Source organism: Calypte anna, chromosome 7 (assembly GCF_003957555.1).
Source record: "Calypte anna isolate BGI_N300 chromosome 7, bCalAnn1_v1.p, whole genome shotgun sequence".
NCBI classification, from domain to species: Eukaryota; Metazoa; Chordata; class Aves; order Apodiformes; family Trochilidae; genus Calypte; species Calypte anna.
In genome coordinates, this window is record NC_044253.1 from 10,899,371 (window position 1) to 10,918,927 (window position 19,557).

At 38.5% G+C, this 19,557-nt stretch overlaps 1 protein-coding gene across 2 annotated transcripts in view; it reads left to right on the plus strand.

Moving 5' to 3' along the window:
* Positions 1 to 19,557, plus strand: part of ADCY5 (adenylate cyclase 5) — a 198,751-nt gene that overhangs the window by 72,261 nt on the left and 106,933 nt on the right. The window lies entirely within an intron of this gene.

Consider the following 19,557-nt stretch of genomic DNA (forward strand, 5'->3'; position numbering starts at 1 on the left):
GTGAAAGCATTTGTCTTTTTTAATTACACACACAGTAAAGGCAAAATTTTTCTTCACTATGGTGACATTCTTATTTTGGGAAGGGAAATTAAAAATGGTTCACTTTAGAGTTCATCATCCAGATAGTATGTCAGTAAAGTTTGTTGTCCAGCTGATAATAATAAACAGCACATCTCTCTCCGATAGCCTGTCCTGCTTCATTGCATCATTCACCTCCTCTGGAAATGTCATACTGTTAAAAGTTAAAACATGCCTATTAAGGTTTAAGAGCTGAATTTAAGTGTAGACTTTTCTGATTTCTTAGTTGTATTTCTGTGAGTGGGTGCCAGTTTACCTCAGGGCATTGATATACTGACAGGCCTGTAGAAACTGCAAATCATGTGACAGGCAAGCTCCTGTTTATCTGATGTACAGTGCTTTATTCCTGCAGGATAAGTTGTTGCATTAGCTCTGGTAGCTGTTTGTCTTGATTTTTATACCTTTTGTTCCAGGTTACACCCAAACAAACAAAGCATCCATGTTCCTTTCCTTTTTTTAAGAAAAACAAAAATGTATCTCTATCAATTGAGTTATTCTGTGGTAAATCCCTATGTTTCACAAGCTGCATGGTTACTTTTGCCTTTCTGCCCTTAATGTGCAAGGGTTACAAGGCAGTCCTTGCTTAGTTATCAGCTACAAGATCTGTTAGGCAAGTGGAGGATGGACTATGAAAATCCTTGGCAGAACAGGCACTTCAGTGAATAATCAAAGGCTATCTTGGAACATATTTTGCAAATCATTCCTCTGGCAAAATGAGTTGCTCTAAAGGCCACCCCAGCTATGACACAGAAACTGCTGGTAGCAATGACTGTGCAAATTTTCTTCTTTGCACCATTGCATGTTAGTTCAGTGATGCTCAGTCAAAGGAAACCTTTCCCCAACTCAGTAGTTGATAAATGCAAGGGTCTGTAAGCTGCTGACAGCTTAGAGAAAGTAAACTTTGTTTTGATGTATGCAGTCCATGTCCAATATGGGTTGCATACCTTACTCTGCATTGCAAGCAGGATTGGCTTGTTTTTTTCAAGTAAAGTAGCTAAGATTTTTCTAAGATGCATCACTGTTATCAAGAGCCAAGAGTGTAGTACTCATGAGGGTTGATTTAGCAGTGAGGGCTCTTTTCTCAGCATAATGACCCAAGTGCAAGGCTTTTCTGGAGGTAATTCAGAGCACCTACAACACAACCTTAGGTTTGAATCACTGTCCAAAACAAAAGACAGTATTCTTCTGAATCCTTTTGCAAAGTCATTTTACCTTTCCTAAAACAACCAGAAGTTGGGAGACAAGCAGCAGCCTGGGTGCTGGCTTTGGTTTTACTGCCTTGTTTTTTTATTTTTTCCTTCCCTCCCAGTATCACTTCTAATTTGCTCGTGAAGCCCTGGGGTATCACAGAAATGTAACATAAACATGAAGGGGACTTCAAGAAACTATGTAGCTTCATTTTTCATTACTCCATCCCATTTTCTGTGGCACAAGTGAATATCCCAAGGCATTCCTGCTAGCTGTTTTCTTATTTGTGAGCATCTTTGGTGAGGGCAGTTTCACAAGTACCTCTGGGATGTGTTTTCATCCTTAACCATCCATCACTAGGGAAAAATTCCCTCGAGTTTAACCTAAATAAATCTCCTCTTCTGCAAATCGAGTCAACTACTCATCTTTTACTTTGCAAAATGTGAAGAACAGTTAATTGCTTTCTTTTTAAAATATCTCTAACTTATATCAAGTTACTGCACTTCTCTCATTTTCCTTTTTCCAAATTACTCTAAATCTTTCTAGATCTTTCTACTTCTAGTAACTATTCCTCAGTGTCTTCATTTCCTAGAGAGAATTGTAACATTTATCTTTCCCATTGTGCTTAGTCTTTATTGTTCATGGAAGATTCTTGAAGATGATTGGCAGAGGATCAAAGGTTTGTGGTTTTTTTATGTAATTCAGTACTGGATTTCACCAGACTGTATATAACTGCCTATTAAACTGCTAAAACTACATTTTTACCTGGTTTTTTTCCCTATTCTAGTGTGTGTTTTTGACTCATTTTTAAAATTATGTGGCGTTTCTTGTCATAGCTAACCTTGTTTTGGGGAAGACATGGAGCAATGAAAGTGTGGATTACTTTAGTCTCTCCACCATGAATCATTTTCTCTCCTTCCTATAGTAGAGCTATACCTTCCTTCTGACATATGTATAGAGTATTCTTTATTCATCTTTCATGTCCTCTGTACTTGTGATGATCTCCTTGTGATGTAGGTTCTGATTTTATCATAGGGGAGCTCTGCTGTTACATTTATTCTTTGCCACAAGAAGTTGTTTCCGTGTTGGATTTTCAAAAGTTATGATTTCTAAACAGCTAATGCCTTCTTGTCTACTGCCCTGCTTCAAGCCTTTCCCTCTGGCAGCTTTTCAGTTTTTTCCTGCTCAAGTTTCTATTCCAGGAGCCCAGCCAGCTGGGTCTTTGAATTTACTGAAGCCTTTTTCAATCCATTGTTTTCATTCTGTTGCTTTTACTGCTTCCCACTCAGGGCAGATCAGCATCAGTTGCCTTCCCCTTCTGAACCCTCAGAAGCTTCTTCCCTCTAAGTCAGAATTGCACTAAAACAATCTCCTCTATTGTAATCTCCTGCAGTATTTAAACCAAGGTGAGTCTCATTGTAAGAAGAGTTTGAAATTCGTTTTTTAAAGTATAGATACTGAAAACTGTAGATACCTAAAGTTGTTTCAGTCTTGGTGTGCTTCTGCATAGTCATCTACACAATGGTAAGAAACAGGTACCAGTAGGGCAATCCATGTCCTCATTAGAAAATGACATTTCTCTGGAGGTGGGCAGTCTCAGGGCAGAGACAGAAGAAGTGAAGAACAGCAGCTTGCTTGTCTGAAGGCTGCTTTTCTTCTGCATAAGTTTAATAAAATAGATTTTTCTCAATTTTCAAGCCTTGCTTTTTCTTTGAGGATGGACTGAGCTCATCCCACCTCTGTAGCAGCCTATACCTTTGGTTTTGGGTGGGTAGGGGGGACAGGGACAGCATGGATGTGCCCACTGATACCGTAGTGTAGCCCTGCCACACCTGAGGAAAAAGTTCCTCATGCACATCATAACCTGTTCCATTTGAGGAATTGTTTAAAGCAAAATAGCAGTATCAACCACCAGGGTAAAAATCTGAGCAAAACAGCTTATTTTGCTGCTGTCCAGACTAGGAAATAGATCAACGTTTGCCAACTGCTTTAGCTTAATCCTTTAGCTAAACTAGGTGTTAAGTAGTGTTCAAAGTGTTAGCTAACACCCTTCCTAAACATGCCTCATCTGGTTTGTTTAGACAAGGCAGACCAATATCTCCTTTCATTGGAAATTATTATTCATGATCCAGAAAAACATTTGTCATAAATTTCTCTTAGGTCTGAGACCATGGAGACACAATCCTCACCCCAGGAACTGGTGGATAGTGCTTGCAGTGACCCTCTTAATCTTTCCATGCCCCTTGTGTGGGCCTTGCTAAAGTACAATTTGGGTTTTTCCATTGCTGGACTGCCGGCACCTTAATCTTATTTTAGGGCCTTTCACAGTGCATTTGACCTATTGAAGAACCTTCTCAAAGGGAACTTAAATGTTGAGATGTCTGAGAGTAGGTTTAGAAAATTTTCAGGCATTTGTCTTCATTACTTTTCATGTAACTTATGGAGAAAGTTTACTCTTTACTGAAAGAGTAGTTGTTTTGTTTTATTTCCGTCAACTGGAGCACAAGAAAAGTGGAATATGGGGTGTTGAAATAGTGTGGGAAGATGGGCAGCTTGCATATGCAAGCAGAGAGACCTGTCACATAACTGCATGCTTAAATGCTCATCTAGAAGGTTGGAGTTGTATAGAATTGTTCATGGGATTAATTTCTTTTCTGTGTCAAAAGCAAATAGAGAAAACTGGCTTAAAAAGAGTGAGGCATGAGAAGAGTGCTGATTTTGTAATACTTCCAGTTAATTCTTATAAGTCTTCCACCTTTTTTTTGTGAAAGCCACATAACTATTGTGCACAAAGTTTTGGCTTATTCTCAGCCCGGTTTTCCACAGCCCTAATTTCTTATTTCTCTTCTTTGCCAAAGTTTCACACAAAAGTAATATATTCTTTTTTATAATAACAATATTTTACTTCTGAAAAAGTGACAGTGCAGCCTTGGCTACTGACTGGAGACTTTCCTCCAGAAAATATAAAATCCCTTTATGTGTTATGTCTTTGCTTGAGCTTTTTGGTTGATTTGTTGGTTAGTTTGGTTTGTTGTGTGCTGTGTTGTGTTTTGTTTTAAAAAAACAGGTCATCATATCTTCTGTACAACTGTTTTGTAAGTTGTATCATATTGCAGGAGTCTTTTAGTAAATATTTGTCAAGTACTGGACAGAGCTGGATGTTATCAGACAGAGTAGGAGGATGACTCCCTGCAGCTTGGAGCTGAAGCTTTGGAGTAAACCTGAAAGCCACAGAATTTTTGTTGAAAATGTAAAGTGTTCCTTATGTTGTGTCCTAATGAGCAGTGGACTAGACTGTAATGCAGGCCACCTGGATTTTATGTCTGGTGTTGGCATTGGCCAGCTGCATCACTGCAGACAACTCTCTTCCCCGATATTGCCCCAAACTGAGGTGGAAAGGGAAGCGTCATAAACAGAATTAATGCTCACGAGCCTTACTTAGGAAAGGCACCATATAAAAAATAAGTTATTTACAATGACTTTGTTTTTCCAGCATTTGTATCAGACTTCACTGGCAGGTTCTCTGCTCTTCACAGAATGTAGAGTCTAAGACCTTTTAGTGAACTTTTCCAGGACGTAAACTTTTAGTTGGCAACAGCAGAAATGGAAAATTTAGGAGGCGCAGAGGAAGTAAGAATGTTGTTTCCTAGGCCCCTACCTTCCCAGCGTACATGGATGTGTTTTTGGGCCATTGATCAGAATGTTTTACTGATGTGCTAAATATCCCAAGTCATGCCAAGTCCAAATGCCTCTCTTTAATTTTTTCCTGCAGCTGCCTCATCAGGATTATGCTTTCTTTTCATATGTCTTTCAGCAAGTGTATTGTGCAATGCTATGTAAATATCTGTACGGAGAGGGTAGCACAAACTGCACACATGGTACTGTTTAGGCAACTCAGACAGATGGTGTAAGTGTAGTTACAATAAAAACAATTCCTTAAACAGGGGTGAGGGGAACATTTTATGTCTCTTTGTTTGTGTGGAAGCTCTAGCAGGGTCTGGGCCTGGGATCAGAGTAATCCTTCAACTCGAGGCTCTTTCAGGCAGAAAATTGTGTTATGCTGTTCCAGGTAGCTTGAGTCCTGTATTTCTCACGTCAGCAAAGATGCAGGATGAAGGAGTAATACTGGCTTGGCTGATTTTCATTCTAATCTCTTCCGATTTTTTGGCTTCCAAGAAGCATTTTTATTTACCCTACCCATAATGAAAACATGAAACAATGGTGGAATTGGTTTCTCAGGGCTTCAGATCCTCTTGTCGGTCCTCTATACTGCTGCAAAACACCTCCCACGCTGCAGACACATCTTGTCTTCTGAATTTTACATTCCTGCTTGTGCAGGTGAGTTTGTTGGTGAAAGCAGAAAAGTAACAAGGAGCTCCTTTTAGAAACAGGAACCAACTGCAAAGCTCATCAAACCAGACTCCTCACCTGCAATGAAGTTGTGTTCTTTCCATCCATCCATCCATCCATCCATCCATCCCTACCTCATCACCTTGCACTGGTTTCTTACTCACCATATGGCTACCTTACATGTAAAACAGAGGCTTGCCAATATGGAAACAGTTGAGGAAAAGGGAGAAGCAAAGAGGGCACACTCATAGAGCAGTTGCAGTAAATCCATGCTCAGCCATTTATTTAGTAGTTCTCCTTGCCATTTGTCTTCCTGTGGCAGGGTTCTTTTGCTGCCAAATCTTGCTCTGCAGATGCTCCCCCCAGTACTCCTCCAGCTTGCAGCTTCCCTTCTTGGTGGCATAGGAGCTCCTAACAGCTTTCTTGCTGGAGCTCCTGGATGAGCTCTATACAGAAATATGCATGACAGAGAAGACCTTGCTCAGTCTAGCAGCTGTTGCTAGGGAAGGATGTGACATTTAGTGCTGGTACAGAGGGTCAATTAGATAAGAGCCCTAAGGATAATTTCTGTAATATGGGGTTTGGTCATTTGGAGTGGGGGAGAGAGCAGTAAGATTTATGCAGCTACTACTAATCTGGTTGTGGGTTGGTGGTGTGGTGGGGTTTTTTTTAACCTTGTACCAGAGAGCTCACAATTTCAGTCAGACAGATGTTACCACCTTCGGATATTAAAGACATGCTTAATCTCTATGGAGACATTTGCTTCACCTAATGAAATGAGCTGCAGCAATCAATTTTATTCTGAGCCTATTGATCATGTCTGTTTTAAGGAGACAAATACAAGACAACCTTAATTAAGAGGTTCTGTCTCTTCCTTTAGCAGTGCTTTCCAGTAGGAAGCTTTCACTTCTCTTACTGTATTTTTTGATAGAAAATTCAGGCTTCTGTTTGAATGAGGATTAAACTGAAATCAAAAGCTTGTATTTCTGTCCACTGTGCTGAATTTAAAGGAAAAAAGTGGTCTGTATTTTTAAAGTGCCTAATTCAATTTATTTATATTTATTGTCCCACAGGAATTATACAATCAATAACTTTAGCTGCCAGGTGTACTGCTTACTCATATGTATTTTATGGCTGTGAATGTTGGAGACATCTATCTTTTCTGAACCCAGTGGCTTCATTGTAAATAAATAAAAAGCATAGGCTTATTTTTTCTTAACATTTAGCTTGAAGATATTCTTCCTTAGTTTCTTTCCTGCTCTTCCTGACTATATTTCACACACAATATATGCTTTTTTCAAACTAGCTTGCCTTTAGCATAGTTCTTAAAAAGAGGAGCTACAGCAAATCAAATGAGTGTCTTGTTGTTGAAGGAAATCTAACTCAAGAGCAGCCCCATGTATTAACTGGGCTGATGCCACTGATATGTAACATATTCCTTTTGCATCTTACCTCCGAACGTAAGTTAAAATACTGTGCTGTAATTTCTGAGACAGTTGGTGCCAGAAATTGGTTCCAGAAAGCATTTGAAGGGAAATGTATAAATTGTTTGTAGCCAGTATATGGCAGTGATGCCTGGTGCATGGAGCTGGCCTGTTCAGCCAATGCTTGAACAACATCTCCCTTTTTGCTGGAAAGGAGGGAAAGATGGTAGTGTGTGATGGCTTCAGAGCAGGAACAGTGCTCTGCATCATTTCCCTGCCAAAGCAAAGCAATCCTGAGCAGAAAAATGTTTTCTTTGCTCACAGGACAGCTGTGGAAAAGACTCACTGGAATTATATTTGAGGAAATACTTGGTTTTGTGAGGGCAGAAACATGAGAATAGTTGACCAATGGCTCAAGTAATGAAGGTACCAAACCCTGGATCAGCAGTGTGTGACTGTAGAGAACTTTGCCAGTAGTGCTTACTACCTGCTGGATTTCTTATCATCTTGAAGGACATGTCATTCTCTATGGGACATGAGGATTATTTAAGTGAATAGCATGATAAATAGGAGCACATTGAAGTGTCCAAGATGACAGTATAGCAAAATTGTGACGAGTACAAAATTGGGAAAATTGTCCTTCATCCCATGCACCTCCAAGTATAAAACAAGGAGCACTTTCTGATGTCTCCTAGCTCAGCACTAATAGGGCTTTCTGCTCCCCTTGTTTCAAACTGGTTAAGCTGAGCAGAGCTCAGAAACCTGGGTCTCCTCTGGCACACAGGTACAGAGTATCAGTAAGGTTAATCAGTCCGGACTTTGTTAGAGGTGCTGAAGCTGTTGTGAATGCTGTTGCTCTCTGTGCTGGAGTCTCCTGGTTGCAATTAGGCTCTGCATGGGTAGTGGTAATCCCAGAGTGGTTTTGTAAAAGCAACCCCTTCAACCAAGTTCTGTGGGTTGAAAATTTTTTTTTTTGTGGCTCAGCCCACCATGCTGGTGTCCCATCATTGGGAAAATGTTAGGTCTCATCCTGAAATCTTCCACTCTTCCAGAGTTTTGCTGCAGGTACTTCTCAGGTCAGGGTAGGAAAGCTTTTTTTTACTTCTGAGTTCAAGTTAGCCAAAGTAGTTTCCTTTTATGGGAAAGCTATGTATGGCAGCTGGAGAGAAATGGGAGTTTAGCACATTGCTATAAATAAAGATAATAATTTAATTCTTCAGGCTTTTCATTCCCACCTTTTGTAAAGCTGGTACTGCTTATTTTAGAGAAAAGGGCTTGAAATCAATATATGTAGGAAGCATCTACTCAGAGCAGCAATTCAAATATTTTTACTTAATTGACTGAGAACTTTTTTATGAACAATGATATACTTACATAAGCCTATCTTTATTTACACAAAGTTCAATAAAATAAGCAATTTCAATCCATTGATATGCTCCTCCTCCTACCTCCTCCTCCTCCAATCTAGGACATAAACGTGACTTCATTTGACTTTCTGAGACATTTTTTGCCCCTATAAGGAAGTTCAGCATCTCACAGCAGTTTGCTTTGCTTTGCTTTGTTCTCTGCTGGGTCTCTGGGTGAAGTTTGGTGTCCTTTTGATGCCGCTCAAGAATTCAACACATCAGTTTACCTATTTGTAGGAAAACAGTTGTTGCTGAACATCTGCTTGTGGTATTTCATGTTAGAGTTCATACTATTGCACTGTTCAGCCTGAATTAGTAATAAATACAGTTTAACCTGAGTGGCTCTGAGAGATGGGACCTAACCAGTGCCTTACTGAGAGTGATATGAAACACTGTATGAAGTTCCACTTTGCATTTCTAAGTCCTTCAATGATGGATATTGTGTAGTCAGGGTGAGACCACTGCACTTCAGAGCTCTTATCTTTCTTATTGTTATTTTCTACTCTGACACTTGCTTCTGCTGAAAAACAAAATTTAATGATTTAGCCAGCCTCCATTGGTTCACTGGTTAAAGTGCTGCAAACTAAATCCAGCTGGTAGCAGATGGACAGTCTGCAGAGATGTGAGTTCTCCAGGATGATCAGCCTGAGGAAAGGGTTCTCTTCCAGGGCTTTTCTGATGAGCTGAGAGCTCTTTTAAGGATCTGCTGGTAAGACAGGAGCTACTTGTGTTTTTCTGTCTCCTTTCTCTTTCTTCCTGCTCATCATTACAATCTCAGTAAATCTAACAAAAAAGCCATGATCCATACAGAAAAGCTTTAGAGGGATGTGAGCTGAAGATGGTGTTTTATATCCTTTGAAATACTGACGCTTGGAAAGTTTTCCATCTGGCATTTTTCTGTTTGAAAGCTTGTCAGTCATAGCAGTAGTCAATGACTTTTGAAAGGCCAGTTAACATCCACAGGAGTTTGTGGAGTGCTTTATTTTGTCCCAGATAATTTTTTTCCAACCTTCAAAGAGGATAAGGTTTCTTTCTCTCCTAATCCATTTAAATATGAGACCAGTGTATTTCATAACAGATTGAAAAATGGTAGCTGCAGTGCATGTGGAATAGACAAGGTATATAAATATAGACAAGGTATTCATAAAACTGTATAATGGGAGATGTTAGACCTGGTTAAATACCAGGCTGCGCTCAACTTACCTATTTTTCCACTGGGATTTCCCTTAGAGGTGATGCTTTCAAATTCCTCCTCTTTGCTAGCCTGTCTGTGGTTGAGTTGCCTTGGCCTTTTCCAGCAGGTTCATCTATAGGCATCACTTTGAATGTACGTGTACTGCATTTCAGAGAGCAGCAATTCCTGTACTGATATCTTTGGGATAAAGGTACTTTGCTATTGTGAAATGCTTTCTTGGTTTTATTACTGCAGTGTTAACATCTTGCATTGCTTTTTCAGTGTCAGTATTGTACCTGAGAGGAAAAGAGTTTGTGTGTTAGGAATATTAATAATTAAGACTACTCTTCTTTTCTCTTTAAAGGAAGGAAGTAGCATATGGTGTTACATCTGCAGATTGTTTGACAGTAACCAGTCCCAGGTACTTCAGAGTTCAAGTTACAGAACCCAGAAGCAGTTAATCTGTCCAAGGAAGCTTCTCTTCTAAAGCCAATGACTTGGAGATTAACACAAACTCTGAAGTGTTAGAAATGTAACTCCTCTACTGCTCGCCCTTACTGAACTCTGTTTCTTGACACCTCTCTGGACAGCTGTCCAGGGATCAATCCAATTTTTCCTTGAAAGTTGATCAGACTTTGGCTTCAGTGGTATCATTAACATTTGCAATTATGTAAGCTTTACTAAGGACCTGGTTAACTTTTGAATAACCCTTTGAACTTGATTTATGAGAGAGAATAGAGGATTTTGATACCCATTCTGCCAGTTGTTTTTTGACACACTCATCTCTCATGCCCTTGACCACTGTCATCTCTTTCTGAATCCTTTTCAGTTCTTCACTGTCTTTTAATGGTGGGAATATTTTGGGGCACAGGCTTCTAAATGAGGGTGAACCACTGATTTATATGAGCCTTTCTATGGCTTTATGGAAAGGGAGCACTTATCACTTGAAAGGTAGATGGGTTTCCTTATCAATAGCTCTGTCTTTATACCCTACTGCTATAAAATTCTCATTTAATATATTCTTTGATTAAATACGAAGATGTTGGTGAAGCAGAGCCCTGTCAGAACTCAAACTGCAGGACTGAAATTGCTTTAAGCAGATAAATGGCTTCTGGCCTATCAAGACTGAAGAGATTGCATTTTAACAGTGAACAAAACCTGTGTTATAAATGATGTGGTTAGGAAGATGAGCATGTTTTTCACTATAATGTGAAACTAGCACATGAAAAACAGCGTGAAAGTTTAACCTAGAAGAGTATTCTTACTTTGTATGTGTCTTATTGGTTCACATGCATTATGTTTGTGTAATTCATTTTTGTAGAAACTCTATAGTAAATGTAAAATAATCACCAATAAATCAGATGGACTCAAATTCATTTTTATTAATGTAGTTAAGAAAATAAGCACATCATAAGGAGCTACTATGTTGCTCTCTTTCATAAAGCAAGAACTCATCATCCATGCCAACCTTTGTTGGCAAAGTACAAGGGTGCTTTTTTTCTTCTTAAGCAAGGGATTGTTCTGCTGGTTTTTCTTTTGTTTATATAGATGATGTTTATAATTACTTCTAACTCATTGAAAATGGAGAGAGTATTGGGCTCTTTGGGAACACTGTTGAATCCCATAGTTACATAAGCAAGAGTGCATTTTTCTCTTAATTAGATGAAGTATTTCTAATAAATAAAAGATTTGAGCATTCAATTGGTCTGTTCCATTCTCCTGGCATAAGTCAAATGAAATGTATAATCCTGAGACATACTAATTCATGCACATATTTATGAGAAACTGTGCCATTTGAAAAGTCATGCTCATAAGATAATAATTAAAAAAGCAAATTGAAAGGATTAAGTATCTGCTCATGTAATTTTTGACTTGCCTAAATAATTATGTAACATTTCTGGAGTCTGAGATTTCACAGCTTCTCCAGGCAATGTATTTCACTGCTTCATTACCTTCACCTTTACAAAATTGTGTTGTTCCTTAAAAAAAAAATAATAGAAAAAGAAAAGAAAAGCTGATGTTGATCATAATCTGCTTTTTCAATTAACTTCATGTCCAGGCTAACAGTGACATGAGCAGGAGATTTTACTTACATTTTTGCAGTAGTTTTTCACATATTGAAGAATATTTTTTCATGTCGCTCTTGCTTCCCTTTTCTAAATCAAGCAACTGAATGGCTTCTTACAGTATGTGTTTTCTATCCCTATAATCATCCTTGTTGTTCTCTTGGATCAGTGAACAACAAATGCTGGTAGAATAATAGCACTGCTGTATGTGTCATGAAAACCATATTCCTGTTTATATACCTGTACCAGAGTTTCTGTTCTATTAATGTTTTACTTTGTTTCCTCTCTTTTTATGTGATGACATACATGTCAACTCACATCATGATGTGCTTAAAAAGGATGTGGACATATCATGTAGATAAAGGAGGAATAAATATTTTCTTAACTTAAATTCTATTTTAAATGTTACAGTTTTGCTGTAGCTGTTATAGGGAACATAGTTAAACATTAGCTTTTTCTTATTTAAAGACTGGCTGCCTGTGGCCACTGTGATACACCAAAGAAACTGCTCGTAGCTTTGCAAATGGTTGATTTAGCATGTTACCTTCATGAAAAAAATCTTTAAGCTAAATCTAAGGCTTAGGTGTGTTCTGATTTGGCAAGGTGATCTCATTCAAAGTAGAATCAGATGAAGTTGGAATTAGGGTGGGAACAATGAAGCAAAAAAGAGCTGGAACAGAGGAAAGCTAGTAAAAATTGCACCCGCTATGTTTTTTACCATTTATACTGTGTTTTATTATTCTACATTTATTAATATTAATAATTAGAAAATACTGTCTCAGAGTCCTGTAGTGTTGTGGTTTTGTTTATCCTTAATGAGGTGAGGTGACTCGGAAATTGTCTCTGGATTGTTTTCAGTGCATTTTTCATGCTTGGTCCAATAGTTTGGACCTTGATTTTTTTGATCATCAGAACATTTTTGCAATGTCATTCTTGAGGTGTGTCAAACTGGAGTGTATAAATCCAGAAAGCACCACTTCCTAAGTTGGTTGACTTCATAATAATGATAGAAACTTAAACGTTAAGACTTGCTACTCTGAAGAGAGATCAATTGTAAAAGTGCCAATCAGTGCTGCCACTGAAGAGGTGAGGAAATGTAATTTCCATCCTTTCCATGACTTGCACCTCTCTATTTGTAGCCATTTTCTGACATTTAGCACATTCTAGTCTGCAGTTTCATTTAAGCAATTGGTTATCATTTTAGAGAAAGCTGCAACTGTTGGATGCTCTGTCATGTGCCACTCACTGCCTGAACTCTCTCTAAACTGAGAGCAATTGAAGAAGGAGCATCCTTTGTGGTGCATCTTGGCCCACAGGTAACATAGAGAGTATTAAAGTAGGGCAAACTACATAGGTCTAATAGATTATTAATTATAGGTTAAAAACAGACTTTGTATGGAATTGGGCACTTGTTCAAACTTCACAGAATTTCTTAGTTTAAGAGTTTTATCCAAATTATGACCTGTACTTTGTATTGGCAAAGGGATCAAAGAAAAAACTGTTCAGATCATCTTTCATTGGAGACCAAAACATGTATCATGATCCAAACCTCACAAAGAGCAGCTGCAGGACTGAAGGCTGTCATGGTTTCTTAGGAGATGTAAAGCTCTAGGATGTGTGCAAAACCCCCTGTGGTTAAAACCAGGCTCAGAAACCAACCTAATGTATCATACTTTCATTTTGTAAGGAAAAAGCTTTTAGAACCCATCAATCCAGTGTAATTTGAAATGTTACCACTTAAGCAGCAAAGCAAAAGCAGACAGGCACTTGCAATTTTTATTGTTGAACCCAGCTCTGAAATGAAAAGCTTCAGAGTATAACTGAAAATTTATTGGGAGGAAAAAAAATCAACTGACATGTGAATTTAAAAGAGTTGAGAGAAATACCATGGCTAAAAACCTGTTTCATCCTCAGGAGGAATGGCAGCTGTCATTTGTATTGCAAAGAGAATTTTAAGGAGATGTTCACTTTCATCCCTGCTGGATCTTGGGAAGTGCTATGAGCTGAAAAAGTGGCCAGCAGGTAGCTGGGCACAAATAGTACTGTTGGACCCAAAGCCAACACTTGGGAGTAAAATGTATAAAAGGAGTAATCTAAGCTTTCCACATTGTAATGAAATAGCTTGTAGGAAAATTTTGGGTTCCCAGGTGAGGGAGAAAAAGGGAAGACTGTCCAAAGTTTTGTTACCAGGTCAGCCTAACTTCTGAGATCAGTATCTGACAGAATTGCTGTGGAATGTTCAGCATAATTTATTTTTCCCTGAAGAAATATATTTTTGCCACTCATGTGGAGTCTAAAACCTCACCAAATACGTATCCATCTTAGCATCCAACTCATCACCAACTCCACCAATAGCATAGGCTTTGTCAGGGAGGTCAAGAGCCTGGGTTTCCTTTATGCTTTAGATATCTCCAGTGACTGGGGAGCTAAGTAAAGTTTTCATCACCTAGCTGGCCCTGATGCCAGAAGGCATTAAATTTTCTTAGATATTGGATTGTAAACATCATTGTTCTCTATTTCTCTGAAGTCAGTAACTGTGTAACATGTGGAGAGTCCTGTAGGTCAGAATGTGCTTGGAAATTTTCTCACTACCATTATTATCCTCTTTTCTGAGTTGCTGCTGTTCCAGATGGTGGGATTACATTGACCATCCTGCCAAGAAGCAAAGGTTGTGGAGTACTTACTTTTTTTACAAAGTAAGTAAAGAGTTGGGATTTCAGTGAAGTTATGATCCATGGATACTATGCATGTAATTGGGAGGAAGGATGTGATGGAGAGGTAGCAGTTGGATATGTAGCATATTGTGGAGGTTTAGTGAAGATTAAGGAAGACTAGGGCAATATGAGGTAAATGGCCATGATGGCACAAGAAATGTATTTTTTTCACAAGCTAGGCACAGAATAAAGAGTAACAAGACTGATTTGTGCGTGTCGTAGGATTTTAAATTAACAACCATTGTTTGTGGGTGGAAAAATATTTTTGGGAATAAAAATATTTATTCCCACAGCTTCCACTGTGGGAAGCTGAGTGAACATGTCTTCTCAGTGTGTCATAGTGATCTAGCAGAACATATGTCAAAATTATAAGGAAGAGGACAGCAAATAATATTTCCCATTATTTTTAGTAGGCATCCTCTGTCACTGATCTCATTCTACTTGTGCTGCATCCCTTTGTAGATAAGGGATGAGAACTGTGCAAAATAGTGCCTACCCAAGGTTTGGAACATGCCCACAGGTAGGTTTCCTCTTTTTTTTTTTTTTTTTTATAGAGAAAAAACTATGCTACAGACCATAATTTACAGTGAGTGATAGAGGTCAGAAAGATGCTTTCTTCTGTATGCAGTTTATCACCTAATTGTACTCTGAAGGGTTTCTTGCACCTCCTACTCTATCAGTTACCATCCATGATCAATCACTGGATACCAGTCTGACTTTTGTGTTGATTATGTATACTTCTATCCCAACCAGTTTCATATCTGATACGACACAAAATCAAACTGCCTTTCATTGGTGATCAGTTCTTTATAGGCTTTAGCTCCCAAACTGGACAAACTTGAATACTAAGCAGGAAACCAAACAACGAAAAATTAAAAATTCATTTTATTCTGCACGTATTCTTTAAATAAGGGTAAAAAAATCATGAATTTTGCATTGAGTGCTGCAAATTCTTGGCACTAAAAGTCATGTTTGCATCAGTGCAAATATTGAAGATCCTAACAATTTTCGAAAGAGAAGCTGGGAATGAGATCAGAAGTAAAAAAAAATAACTTTGTAATGTAAAGACAAAGATTTTAAAAGACTCTTCTAGACAAATTGAAAAGGTAACAGCAGAGAATGACCATGAGAATAACTAATGTTGTAAAACAGTCTTATCCCTCCAGGCTCGTTTTCCTTCAGGCTCATTTCTATCATCTCACATTATACAAACTTGGAACTTGAGCAAAGAGGTAAGGACTTTAACTTTCAAATGTGGCAGCCCTCTTGTTTGTGCAGTGTTTAATTTGAGATATGGATTACCTAAAACTCCCATGGACTCCGGGGCTCCAACAGGAATGCCCCAGATGACTTCACAGGGAAAAATAAGATTAGGTAGAAATAACATGGAGTTCCTTCCTGACATTTGTCTGCATGCTTTGCTTGCTAACTCCCACTGAAATATATCCAAGCTCTCATTGCATGCAGCAGAGCAGCATAGCTCAGAAAAAGTACTTAACGATGAGGAAATGAGCTCCATTTTTCTCCAGTGGTGTTAGAAAAAATCCATTTTTCCAGGAGGAGTGGCAGTTAAAAAGGTTGTTTCTATAAAAGTTTCCACTTTTGTAGAAATATAATTCATCTTGACATGGCTATGATGCTTGGCCATCTAATTTAATTTTTTGTCCTTAGAACACAAAACATGTTACTTACTGCTAGGGCTGTTTTTTCTGCTTATAGGTAACCTTTTTTCCTTTTGTTATGCAGGGTTGTACTGTACTTCTCTCTCCTGACACAAAGGCAAATTTATCATCTTCCTCTTTGGTCTTGATATCTTCCATAGCACATGAAAGCTTTCATGTCACATGCCTTAATGCTTGTTGTGAAGCCACTCAATTTTCTGGAACAACTCTCTCTTTGATATTCAGCATTTTTTTATGCTTCATCTATGGATTATTTGTTTTTGATTGAAAGATTTGCTTCTACTTTTTTCCCAGGCTGCCTCAGTTCTAATGTTTCATTAAGTTTTTGCTTCAGTTTTGGGGGATGGATTTATGTTGAGTAAACACTGACATATTTTGAGAGTTTGGCATACTATATTTCTTGTGTAAACATGATCAAAATAATCTCTGGCCTGTTTTAAACCAGTGTTTTGAACTCAAGGGCTGTATATGTAAATGAGTCATGGTCGTCTATTGCATGTAAACATAATAGAAGTTGATTGATTTCCAAGATGAGTTGGCATTACTTGATTGGAAAGGGTTGCTAGGGGAGAAGGAAGGTGATACAGAAGTAAGCTGCTGGTTTCAGAGCATGTTGGCAGTCACAAACTCTCATCACAGGTAGAGTTGAATCTTCAACAGGGTATTTTTGAACTGTACCTTAATCATACAATAATCTAAGCTTTTGCTTGAGTTCTGCCTCAGTGGAGCAAGACACACTATTTACTAGAAGAAAAAAGAGCAAGGAGCAGGGTCAAGTGAGCTATTCCTTGGCACACCAGTAACGAGATGGCTTTCTGATCTGCCTCCCAGCCTACCAGTCCACTCTTGTTTTTCCTTTCAGATGAATGGTCTCTGAGGCAGCCAGGTTTCTGTGATCTCTCAGCTGGGGATATATGGCATTATGTCTGTGAAGTTTTATGTTTGCTTTGGAGAAGTCTGGCTTCACATGCCTCTTTCTCATTTTGGCTAAGTCCACAGAATAGAATTGTGTCCAGTAAATATTTAATTCTAGAGAAAATGCCAAAAGATTCCATACTCTGTGACTGTTTCAAGGTTTGTTAGTGTGAATAATTTGTTATTATTTCCTAGAACTGACATTACAGAAGCAGAAAAAAGTAGATCTGAGCAATAATCAAAACCACGAGGTGAACCATGAGCCAGTCATTTTGAACTGCACACAATGCAGGGACACTATTTGCACCCTGTTGTTTCCTAGGAATGACACCATGCTTGGAGCAGAGCTGTGAGCAATACCTCACCTGTCTCAGGCACAGCATTCTGCTTTTCAGTTCAAGTCTGTGCTGGATTACAGTAGATGAGGCTCTAAATTGTTACAAACTTTGATTTTCCTCATTGTACCATGCCATTTAACTACTCGTGTAATTGCAGCACTGCTTATTTTGCCTGCCTGTACATATTTACAAAGGTAAAAATAGAGCAAGGAAAGAACAGCAGCTGCCAAGGCTAAGTTTAAGGTAAAGACCACCTAGGAATGTATTAAAGGTGAATAACTGTTTTGCCTCGGGACAGAAGTGCTGAGCAGCAGGGGAGAGGGAGAATGGGAGAAAAGGTGAAAGGAGCATTGCTAAGAGATATGGAGAAGTGACGCTTGCAATTGCTACATCTGAGTGTAAAGAATTTTTAAGCATTCTCAAATGCAGGGAAGGGTGCAAATGAGTAAAGAAATGGTAAAATATGCAAACAGGGGTACATTAAATTGCAGAGACTTAAAATGAATGCATTATATTGGAGAAGAAGGTTGTAGGTCTTAAGAATAGAAAGTATAGATGGTATTTGAGAAAGGAGATTCATCTTAATGAACTGTCAGGATGCTACCTTGGGTCATTTCAGTTGTGATGTCAATTGAAACCATGATGTGAAATAAACCATGAACTTAAATCTTGTTTTACAGTTGTGCACTTTCTTCTTAGAGGTAGAGTCTTACTGGTTGATAGGTTTTAAATCATGTTGGATTTAATATCAGCTCTGCACTTAGCCTTCATCAGTTGGAAATGACAGAAAAGGAGAAAGACCACAGTGCATGACTCAGTCCAGGAATGACTAAGCTGCTGGAGTGATGCAGCTGTGAGAGACAAGTACAACCCTGGGATGCATTCAGTGAAGTGCTCCCAATTTGAGGGTAGATTAGTAGCTCTGTCTCTGTGAGTGAGAGCTTGCAGTGATGGGGATATTGCATACAGGCCTGATTAGCCACGCTTGGGAATTAATTACCTAGAACTAGATGTGTAATAAGAAGGGATTTGGGGGTTAGCAAAAGAATAGACAGTCTTTCTCACATAAGGAAGTTAAAAGAAAATAGATTCTTCTTATTTAAAAAAACCCAAAGAACTAATGGGGAGTATTGTAAAATATAGTTGTTTACCCTGTTTCATAAATAAATGATGCAGCTGGGAAAGGGACAAGACTGAGTTAAAACAGAGGGCAGTGTTCAAACCAAAAAATCCTGTCCGTGAGTAAATTTAAGGTGAAAAGTAGAGTATTACTTCTATCTCTTCAAACAACATTATTTTAGGATAGGTTTTGCTGGCCCTTTCTCAAATATCTGTCCTTCAGCCAATGTTCCTTGGCCCTTCAGTCGCAAACAGAAATTTATACCAAATTGTCACTCAGTGACAGCCAGTTTGCCAACAGATAGAATCCAAGGAATATTAGCAGAGATTAGATTTGTACAGAGCACATGTTATATTCCCAGCTTCTTCTAACTTGTATATATTCACTACAGAAATTCATCATTTGTCAGCATTATGACAGAATGCTTGCTTGCATGCATACTCAGCATATTTAGGACTACTGCAGCTTTGGGGCAATCTTTTCAATTAGTGTATGCAACTAAATCCAAGTGTAACTTGTATTATTTGTATATAGAGGCTTTGCTCCTGTTTGCCTATTACCCCAGCTAGCACAGGCACCCAACAGATGTTTCTGTGCTCGTTTGATGCATAGTATTTATGAACACTGAGAGATCTGTGTAGTAGAGATGAAAAAAACATAACTAGATTCAAGAGTCACCTTCATAAATATGTGAAAGATTGCCTGCAACTCCATGGCCCCAGTTTTTTACCCAGTTTTTTTTCATTCTCACAGTGCTTGAGTAGCAGGATGGCTGTCACACTAGCTTATCAGACCACTTTTAAAGGGAACACATGCTCCATGAAAATAGTAGTATTGCACTGACTGTTGGCAGCAATTCTCTTTCCTCCTACTCCTTTCCTTCAGTTATCTTTATTTTGATTTGAGGCATTGATGTTCTTTTTTTTAAGAAAAAAAAACCAAACAAACAACCTGAAAACTCTTCGTTGGTTCACATCTAATATGCACTGTTGGAGCAACACCTTTTTTTTGTTTGTTTTGTTTTGTTTTTTCAGCATTGTGTTTTCAGGACTGTTTTAGGTCAAATTCTGTCATTTACACCTGTCCAACCTTGTGAAAGCCT